At 49.0% G+C, this 10,600-nt stretch overlaps 1 non-coding gene across 1 annotated transcript; it reads left to right on the top strand.

The window, feature by feature from the left end:
- The first annotated feature begins 834 nt into the window (after positions 1–834).
- Positions 835–906, top strand: TRNAP-CGG (transfer RNA proline (anticodon CGG)). The gene has a single exon. It is a non-coding gene; the product is annotated as a tRNA-Pro (tRNA).
- Positions 907–10,600: the final 9,694 nt, after the last annotated feature.

Here is a 10,600-nt window from a genome sequence, read left to right as displayed (position 1 = left end):
TCTCCCCCTCTCTCTGTCTCTCTTTTATCTCCCCCTCTCTTTCTGTCTCTCATTTATCTCCCTCTCTCTCTGTCTCTCTTTTATCTCCCCCTCTCTCTGTCTCTCTTTTATCTCCCCCCTCTCTTTCTCTCTTTTATCTCCCCCCCTCTCAGTCTCTCTTTTATCTCCCCCTCTCTCTGTCTCTCTTTTATCTTCCCCCCTCTCTCTGTCTCTCTTTTATCTCCCCCCTCTCTCTGTCTCTCTTTTATCTCCCCCTCTCTCAGTCTCTCTTTTATCTTCCCCTTTCTCTGTCTCTCTTTTATCTCCCCCTCTCTCTGTCTCTCTTTTATCTCCCCCTCTCTCTGTCTCTCTTTTATCTCCCCCTCTCTCTGTCTCTCTTTTATCTCCCCCCCCTCTCTCTCTTTTATCTCCCCCTCTCTCTCTGTCTCTCTTTTATCTCCACCTCTCTCTCTGTCTTACTTTTATCTCCCCCTATCTCTGTCTCTCTTTTATCTCCCCCTCTCTCTCTCTCTTTTATCTCCCCCTCTCTCTCTGTCTCTCTTTTATCTCCCCCTCTCTCTGTCTCTCTTTTATTTCCCCCTCTCTCTGTCTCTCTTTTATTTCCCCCTCTCTCTGTCTCTCTGTTATCTCCCCCTCTCTCTGTCTCTCTTTTATGTATACGCTTCCTTGTGAAGTGAGAAAAAAAATCAATTCAAATCAAGTCCAATAAAAAAATAAAAATAAAAAAAAAGAAGCATTGCACCTGCATCCAAATGAGAAGTTGCATCTCAAGCATGCACGGGTGTCAGTTTGTGAACAAATAGATCATCAAATGCCGTCAAATTTGTTAGAAAAGTCTCTGTGGTGCAGCGGTTAGCACGACGGTCTCGGAATCCGTAGGCTCGGGTTCGAGTCCCCGCAGAAACAACCCAGACTGATTCGTTTTGTTTTTCCTTTTTTTCTCTATCATTCATAGATACATAAATAAAACGTACATTCACGCGATACACCTTGAAAAGCAATGCATTGGTAATATGAAAGAGAAAATGCAACCTGATAAATAACAGACCCAACTCAAGGCTCAATAGAGTATCGATGACGCAAAACAGGTTTCCTAAGAATCTAGAAAACTGTGAACAGATGCTCTGCATAGACCACTAATTGATTCCTGGCTGATTAAGTACATGTGGAGCTATCTATGTGTTTAGATGGTAAATAAGACCGTTTACATGGCATGCAATTTCGCCCTCCCGGCAACAGGGGCTGACAGTGTCATGAGATGTTGATGTCGGAGTAAGAACTGCTCTGTTTCATTATATATTTATTTTATTGTGAAAGAGAATTGATACAGCATTTACGTCAAATGTGTCTTTGCCTGTTAATGAGATGCCTGTGGTCGCGGCTTTCCTGCAACCAATTTTTTTGTTGTATGTATATTGATTGTACACACACACACGTAGTCAACATGGCAGATTCCCCGAGGAAGACCCAGACAAAAGTTACTCGGCGAACATCCTCCGCCATAAATTTGGCCGCTGGAGAAAAGGGTGTCCATAAGATGAATGGGATTGAAGCGATTGGACAGGAACACAAGGGAAACGAGGATACCATTTTCAATAAATGAAAATATTTACCGAAATCCTGTTCGTTCAGGAGCGCTCCCAGTCTGCAATGAGGGCAAAACTTCCCAAGAAAATCAGAGGAAGCAATGCGCTTCCTGTCATTGCTGATAGAGTTTTAGGTGGCTGTCTTTTAGCGTATTAAAGGGGGTATAAGAGAGTGAAAGAATAGGATAAAGGCGAGGTATCGCAGAGGAGTAAACTAGAGATAAAGAAATTAATTATCAAGTCTTTCTATTCCTTTTTTTTATTATCATTACAAAGAAATCTTTTTCCTTTTCTTTCTTTATGTTTCAAAACCAAAGATGAAAATGGACTACAATGAAAGTGCAGGGAATAGCATGAATGAGCAGCACTTAGGGAATAAATTATCACATTTTCGCAAACAAATTCAGTGTAAAGAGAAGAATTCCCTCGTATTTCCCTCGCCGGACATGGATTGTGTATTATAAAAAATAATGAAAGAATTTCACAGTTGAAATTGTGTACTTGGTTATTTCTCTTTTTTTTATGAAATACACGTAATAAAGGAAGGCTTACGCTTCACGGTCGTTTCTTGTTGTCATGAGGGCATTGTGGGTAATAAGCAGACCTTGGTACACCCTTCACTGAGCGTTAGGTCAGATGCCAGTTAGAATAAATTGTTTTTTATTAATTCAGAAAAAAAAATCACTAAACAGGCAACAGTTACGAATAATACTTCAAGGAAAAAAAAAAAAAAAAAAAAGCTCAAACAAAATGCAAACACCACGTAAATTTATACCATTTCCAGTCGTAAACACTGCGTCCCGAAATGAATCCGTTGGCTTCAGCTTCGTGTATATAAAGTTTATTACTTCCATAAAAGCAAAAGGTGTTATATGTTGTATATACCTTATATAAAGTGAAACTCAAAGGAATTATATTTTTAGATTATCCGTAAATATTATTTTGAATGTAGGTCTTTAAAAATCGAGTATTTATTATATGATTGCATTCGGACCCTCCTCGAAAACACTTATAACTCGCGAGCAGCGAGGTAAGATAAAGGCATATTTCCTATTATCAACAGTCAAAATGCCTTGCATGTAATTACATTATATATTTGGGTAATTGTATTGCTGTTGCTACATGTTCTTTGTAACAGGCATTAAATGAATGCAGGCAGGGGAAAGTGAAAATATGCGGAGAATATAAAGAAATATCAATGACAGAATAGAGAGAGATGAGGAGAGACAGACAGAGAGAGAGAAACAAAGACAGAGAGAGACAGAGACAGACAGACAGAGACAGAGAGAGAGAGAGAGAATCAAAGTCAAAACACAATTCCATTATTTGCAATGGTTCGTCTTTGTTCATATGCAGGGCAGTGTACAGTAATACAAAATAACTGAAGATACTGTCGAGTTCATTCGTAGGTGAATTATAAAATAAGATCAAGTAAATTGGCCACATCATTAAAAATAAAGGTGCATGGTTTGGCTTTTCATTTAATTACTAGATATCATTGACAATTCGAAAGCTCCTTCAATTTCCTTTTGTAAGTAATTAGATTAGAGATTTGTTACCAATTATTTGTCGGTGCATAAACCAATGAGGATATTCACCCTATATGGATTTATGAACGGATATGCCTAAGTAAGTACTTATATAGACCCGGTCGATTTTTAAACAGAACTAAAGCTTTTCTTCATGTCACTTTCTGGCTCTTCGATTTAGGGTTAGGTATCGCCGAGAAAGACAAGAAGCAGAGCGCCATGTTTAACGTAAAAGGATTTTCTTTTTTGTTTTTAATCTATTGCTATCTATGTAGTGTCGCATTCCCTCTTCCTCACTAATACGAGAAACTATATATATATATATATATATATATATATATATATATATATATATATATATATATAGAGAGAGAGAGAGAGAGAGAGAGAGAGAGAGAGAGAGAGAGAGAGAGAGAGAGAGAGAGAGAGAGAGAGAAAGAGAGAGGATACATATAGATATATATATATATATATATATATATATATATATATATATAGAGAGAGAGAGAGAGAGACAGAGAGAGAGAGAGAGAGAGAGAGAGAGAGAGAGAGAGAGGGAGAAAGAAAGACAGAGAGAGAAAAAGAGAGAGGATTTTATAAATAACTTTGGATATGCAGAAAAAGTATTTTCATCAGGATTCAGTGTAGACACTTACGGGTTATAGCTACTAAGCTTATTGTTATTTCCAGGATGATAATACAATTAAGCATCATTATAACTTGTAATGTCAGTAGTGCAATGGCAGTTGTGCTAAAAGAGAATTTTTTTTCATGAGAGGGAGAAAGGGACGTTCTAGAATACATAATGGATTACTAGTATCGTCATTTCTGCTGTTCTCGTTGTCATACGTTATTATTGTTATTATTGTTATCATTGCTGTCATCACTGATATCATTTAAACCATTATCATTACTTTATTATTTTTATTCCTTTCATTATTGTTATTATTTCAGTCATTGTTGCCATTATAATTATTATTATTTGTTATTATTATTTTCATTTTTATCATTGTTGTTTTACTATTGTTACTTTTATCATTATTATTACCTCTATCCTCACTATCATTGTTTTCATTATTATCATCATAATCATTATTGTTATTATCATTATCAATTTACTCATCATTACTGTAATCATCATTATTGTGGCCATTTCTGTTACTGCTATTGGTGTTGGTGCTGTTACAACTCCTATTATTATTGTTATTGCTACAGTTTTCTTATTACTATCAGTATTATCATTATAAGCATTATTTTTATTATCGTTATTGTTTATACTATCAACAATCATCATAATCATCATCATTATGATCATGATCATGATCATTATCAACTTCATCGTCATCATTATCATAATGATAATGGTAATAATGATAATGAAGATGTCAATGAATAACATCATTATTGTGTTTTTGATAGACTAAAAGGAAGATCAGCTGGCAAAGAACGTCCATTCTGAAATATTTAATAAATAGGTTACATTCTAAAAATCAGACTGCTGCAACGATCGCGTGCAAGCAGATCCACTGCAGGGAGCGAGAGATATAATTCTGTAGTAAATCACTGACTTCGGGCGATTCGATGAATCCATGGATTGGAAACTGCTCTTAATAAAGATGAAAAAGTTACATTCAACTATTTACTCCGATTACGGGCAAGAGTTTGCTGGCGATGTATATGGTTATGTCATACCGCCATCGAACTATGCGGTTTAAAATAAGTAAAGGAATAAATTATATGTATATGTATCTCTGTCTCTGTCTGTGTGTGTATATATATATATATATATATATATATATATATATATATATATATATATATATATATATATATATATAAAGAATTGAGTCGGAACTACCGAAACTAGTAATCGCATTAGAGAAACTAGGAGTCAACTGCCGAACGAGCGGCCGCCTTACCGTCGTCGCAGGCCAGCCACTCGCCGCTCTCGCGCTTCGCCGCCAGTTCCAGTCCGGCCGGCATACCTGCACGATTTCTAGATATTGTGAAGCTTATTTTTGTAACTTTTGCGAGTTGTTGTGCAATGTTATTGTGTCGTATGTCAACATTGTCGGTTAAGGATTTCAAAAGGACTGAGGAAATCTAAGGTCGTGGTCTTTTGAACAATTAAAAACTACACATATTAATATTAAGAATAATTTGCAGAAACGTCTTCCCATTTCCTCTTACGTCTTCCACCGCCTTCCACCGTTGTCTCCCACCGTCCTCCACCGTCGCCTTCCATCATCCTCCACCGTCGCCTTCCATCATCCTCCACCGTCACCTTCCACCGTTGTCTCCCACCGTCCTCCACCGTCGCCTTCCACCGTTCTCTTCCACCGTCCTCCACCGTCGCCTTCCATCATCCTCCACCGTCACCTTCCACCGTTGTCTCCCACCGTCCTCCACCGTCGCCTTCCATCATCCTCCACCGTCGCCTTCCACCGTTGTCTCCCACCGTCCTCCACCGTCGCCTTCCATCATCCTCCACCGTCGCCTTCCACCGTTATCTTCCACCGTCCTCCACCGTCGCCTTCTACCGTTGTCTCCCACCGTCCTCCACCGTAGCCTTCCACCGTTGTCTCCCACCGTCCTCCACCGTCGCCTTCCATCATCCTCCACCGTCGCCTTCCACCGTTATCTTCCACCGTCCTCCACCGTCGCCTTCCACCGTTGTCTCCCACCGTCCTCCACCGTCGCCTTCCACCGTCGCCTTCCATCATCCTCCACCGTCGCCTTCCACCGTTGTCTCCCACCGTCCTCCACCGTCGCCTTCCATCATCCTCCACCGTCGCCTTCCACCGTTGTCTCCCACCGTCCTCCACCGTCGCCTTCCACCGTTGTCTTCCACCATCCTCCACCGTTGTCTCCCACCATCCTCCACCATCGTCTTCCACCGTCGCCTTCCACCGTTGTCTCCCACCATCCTCCACCGTCGCCTTCCACCGTTGTCTTCCACCGTTGTCTCCCACCGTCCTCCACCGTCGCCTTCCATCATCGTCCACCGTCGCCTTCCACCGTTGTCTTCCACCATCCTCCACCGTCGCCTTCCACCGTTGTCTTCCACCGTCCTCCACCGTCGCCTTCCACCGTTGTCTCCCACCGTCCTCCACAGTCGCTTTCCACCGTTGTCTCCCACCATCCTCCACCGTTGTCTTCCACCTTCCTCCACCGTCGCCTTCCACCGTTGTCTTCCACCGTCCTCCACCGTCGCCTTCCACCGTTGTCTTCCACCGTCCTCCACCGTCGCCTTCCACCGTTGTCTCCCACCGTCCTCCACCGTCGCCTTCCACGGTTGTCTCCCACCGTCGCCTTCCATCATCCTCCACCGTCGCCTTCCACCGTTATCTTCCACCGTCCTCCACCGTCGCCTTCCACCGTTGTCTCCCACCGTCCTCCACCGTCGCCTTCCACCGTTGTCTCCCACCATCCTCCACCGTCGCCTTCCACCGTTGTCTCCCACCGTCCTCCACCGTCGCCTTCCACCGTCGCCTTCCATCATCCTCCACCGTCGCCTTCCACCGTTGTCTCCCACCGTCCTCCACCGTCGCCTTCCACCGTTGTCTCCCACCGTCCTCCACCGTCGCCTTCCACCGTTGTCTTTCACCGTCGCCTTCCACCGTTGTCTCCCACCATCCTCCACCGTCGCCTTCCACCGTTGTCTTCCACCATCCTCCACCGTCGCCTTCCACCGTTGTCTCCCACCGTCCTTCACCGTCGCCTTCCATCATCCTCCACCGTCGCCTTCCACCGTTGTCTCCCACCATCCTCCACCGTCACCTTCCACCGTTGTCTCCCACCGTCCTCCACCGTCGCCTTCCACCGTTGTCTCCCACCATCTTCCACCGTCGCTTTCCATCATCCTCCATTGTCGCCTTCCACGGTTATCTCCCACTGTCCTCCACCGTCGCCTTCCATCATCCTAAACCGTTGTCTCCCACCGTCCTCCACCGTCGCCTTCCACCGTTGTCTCCCACCGTCCTCCACCGTTGTCTCCCACCGTCCTCCACCGTCGCCTTCCATCATCCTCCACCGTTGTCTCCCACCATCCTCCACCGTTGCCTTCCACCGTTGTCTTCCACCATCCTCCACCGTTGTCTCCCACCATCCTCCACCATCGTCTTCCACCGTCGCCTTCCACCGTTGTCTCCCACCATCCTCCACCGTCGCCTTCCACCGTTGTCTTCCACCGTCGCCTTCCACCGTTGTCTCCCACCGTCCTCCACCGTCGCCTTCCATCATCGTCCACCGTCGCCTTCCACCGTTGTCTTCCACCATCCTCCACCGTCGCCTTCCACCGTTGTCTTCCACCGTCCTCCACCGTCGCCTTCCACCGTTGTCTCCCACCGTCCTCCACAGTCGCTTTCCACCGTTGTCTCCCACCATCCTCCACCGTTGTCTTCCACCTTCCTCCACCGTCGCCTTCCACCGTTGTCTTCCACCGTCCTCCACCGTCGCCTTCCACCGTTGTCTTCCACCGTCCTCCACCGTTGTCTCCCACCGTCCTCCACCGTCGCCTTCCACCGTTGTCTCCCACCGTCCTCCAACGTCGCCTTCCACCGTTGTCTTCCACCGTCGCCTTCCACCGTTGTCTTCCACCGTCGCCTTCCACCGTTGTCTCCCACCGTCCTCCACCGTCGCCTTCCACCGTTGTCTTCCACCGTCCTCCACCGTCGCCTTCCACCGTTGTCTCCCACCGTCCTCCACCGTCGCCTTCCACCGTTGTCTTCCACCGTCCTCCACCGTCGCCTTCAACCGTTGTCTTCCACCGTCGCCTTCCACCGTTGTCTTCCACCGTCGCCTTCCGCCGTTGTCTCCCACCATCCTCCACCGTCGCCTTCCACCGTTGTCTCCCACCATCCTCCACCGTCGCCTTCCACCGTTGTCTCCCACCGTCCTCCACCGTCGCCTTTCACCGTTGTCTCCCACCATCCTCCACCGTCGCCTTCCACCGTTGTCTCCCACCATCCTCCACCGTCGCCTTCCACCGTTGTCTTCCACCGTCCTCCACCGTCGCCTTCCACCGTTGTCTCCCACCGTCGCCTTCCACCGTCCTCCACCGTCGCCTTCCACCGTTGTCTTCCACCGTCCTCCACCGTCGCCTTCCACTGTTGTCTTCCACCGTCGCCTTCCACCGTTGTCTCCCACCGTCCTCCACCGTCGCCTTCCACCGTCCTCCACCGTCGCCTTCCACCGTTGTCTGCCACCGTCCTCCACCGTCGCCTTCCACCGTTGTCTCCCACCATCCTCCACCGTCGCCTTCCACCGTTGTCTTCCACCGTCCTCCACCGTCGCCTTCCACCGTTGTCTCCCACCGTCCTCCACCGTCGCCTTCCACCGTTGTCTCCCACCATCCTCCGTCGCCTTCCACCGTTGTCTCCCACCATCCTCCACCGTCGCCTTCCACCGTTGTCTCCCACCATCCTCCACCGTCGCCTTCCACCGTTGTCTCCAACCGTCGCCTTCCACCGTTGTCTCCCACCATCCTCCACCGTCGCCTTCCAACGTTGTCTCCCACCATCCTCCACCGTCGCCTTCCACCGTTGTCTCCCACCATCCTCCACCGTCGCCTTAAACCGTTGTCTCCCACCGTCCTCCACCGTCGCCTTCCACCGTTGTCTCCCACCATCCTCCACCGTCGCCTTCCACCGTTGTCTTCCACCGTCCTCCACCGTCGCCTTCCACCGTTGTCTTCCACCGTCCTCCACCGTCGCCTTCCACCGTTGTCTTCCACCGTCCTCCACCGTCGCCTTCCACCGTCTTCCACCGTCGCCTTCCACCGTTGTCTCCCACCATCCTCCACCGTCGCCTTCCACCGTTGTCTCCCACCATCCTCCACCGTCGCCTTCCACCGTTGTCTCCCACCATCCTCTACCGTCGCCTTCCACCGTTGTCTCCCACCATCCTCCACCGTCGCCTTCCACCGTTGTCTCCCACCATCCTCCACCGTCGCCTTCCACCGTCCTCCACCGTCGCCTTCCACCGTTGTCTTCCACTGTCCTCCACCGTCGCCTTCCACCGTTGTCTTCCACCGTCCTCCACCGTCACCTTCCACCGTTGTCTTCCACCGTCCTCCACCGTCGCCTTCCACCGTTGTCTCCCACCGTCCTCCACCGTCGCCTTCCATCATCCTCCACCGTCGCCTTCCACCGTTGTCTCCCACCGTCCTCCACCGTCGCCTTCCACCGTTGTCTCCCACCATCCTCCACCGTCGCCTTCCACCGTTGTCTCCCACCATCCTCCACCGTTGCCTTCCACCGTTGTGTTCCACCGTCCTCCACCGTCGCCTTCCACCGTTGTCTCCCACCATCCTCCACCGTCGCCTTCCACCGTTGTCTCCCACCGTCCTCCACCGTCGCCTTCCACCGTTGTCTCTCACCATCCTCCACCGTCGCCTTCCACCGTTGTCTTCCACCGTCCTCCACCGTCGCCTTCACCGTCCACCGTCGCCTTCCACCGTTGTCTCCCACCATCCTCCACCGTCGCCTTCCACCGTTGTCTCCCACTATCCTCCACCGTCGCCTTCCACCGTTGTCTCCCACCATCCTCCACCGTCGCCTTCCACCGTTGTCTTCCACCGTCCTCCACCGTCGCCTTCCACCGTTGTCTCCCACCGTCCTCCACCGTCGCCTTCCACCATCCTCCACCGTCGCCTTCCACCGTTGTCTCCCACTATCCTCCACCGTCGCCTTCCACCGTTGTCTCTCACCATCCTCCACCGTCGCCTTCCACCGTTGTCTTCCACCGTCCTCCACCGTCGCCTTCACCGTCCACCGTCGCCTTCCACCGTTGTCTCCCACCATCCTCCACCGTCGCCTTCCACCGTTGTCTCCCACTATCCTCCACCGTCGCCTTCCACCATTGTCTCCCACCATCCTCCATCGTCGCCTTCCACCGTTGTCTCCCACCGTCCTCCACCGTCGCCTTCCACCATCCTCTACCGTCGCCTTCCACCGTTGTAGTAGTGATGATAGGGACACAGCAGCCTCACCCCCATGGGTCCCCCCCTATGTACCTAACGTGTCATAACAGGAAGTGCCCTAATGACTTCCGGAAGTAATTACCGTAATCGATTACGGGAAATCAGTAACCTTGACTAATGATGGAGAACACGCACACCTGAAGGGTGCCCCCCTCCCTTTCCTCTCCAAAACAACAACAATAATAATAATAATAATGAGAATACTAGAAAGAGGAAGAAGAAGAAGAGGAACAACAAACAAACATGGATCCTGTTGCCGCAGGTCAAACTATCATCCTAAGAGCAGGTGTCACAGGTTCCACCACCCCAACCCCTCACCCAAAAACACCTTGGACACACTAGCCTCACCCCCATGGGTCCTCCCCTATGTACCTAACGTGCCATAACAGGAAGTGCCCTAATGACTTCCGGAAGTAATTACCGTAATCAATTACGGGAAATCAGTAACCTTGACTAATAATGGAGAACACGCACAGCTGAAGGGGTGCCCCCCCTCCCTTTCC

The sequence above is a fragment of the Penaeus vannamei genome, chromosome 1 (assembly GCF_042767895.1).
Source record: "Penaeus vannamei isolate JL-2024 chromosome 1, ASM4276789v1, whole genome shotgun sequence".
Lineage (NCBI taxonomy): Eukaryota > Metazoa > Arthropoda > Malacostraca > Decapoda > Penaeidae > Penaeus > Penaeus vannamei.
The sequence above is the reverse complement of the archived record's forward strand: the minus strand, read 5'-3'. Positions and strand labels throughout refer to the sequence as shown.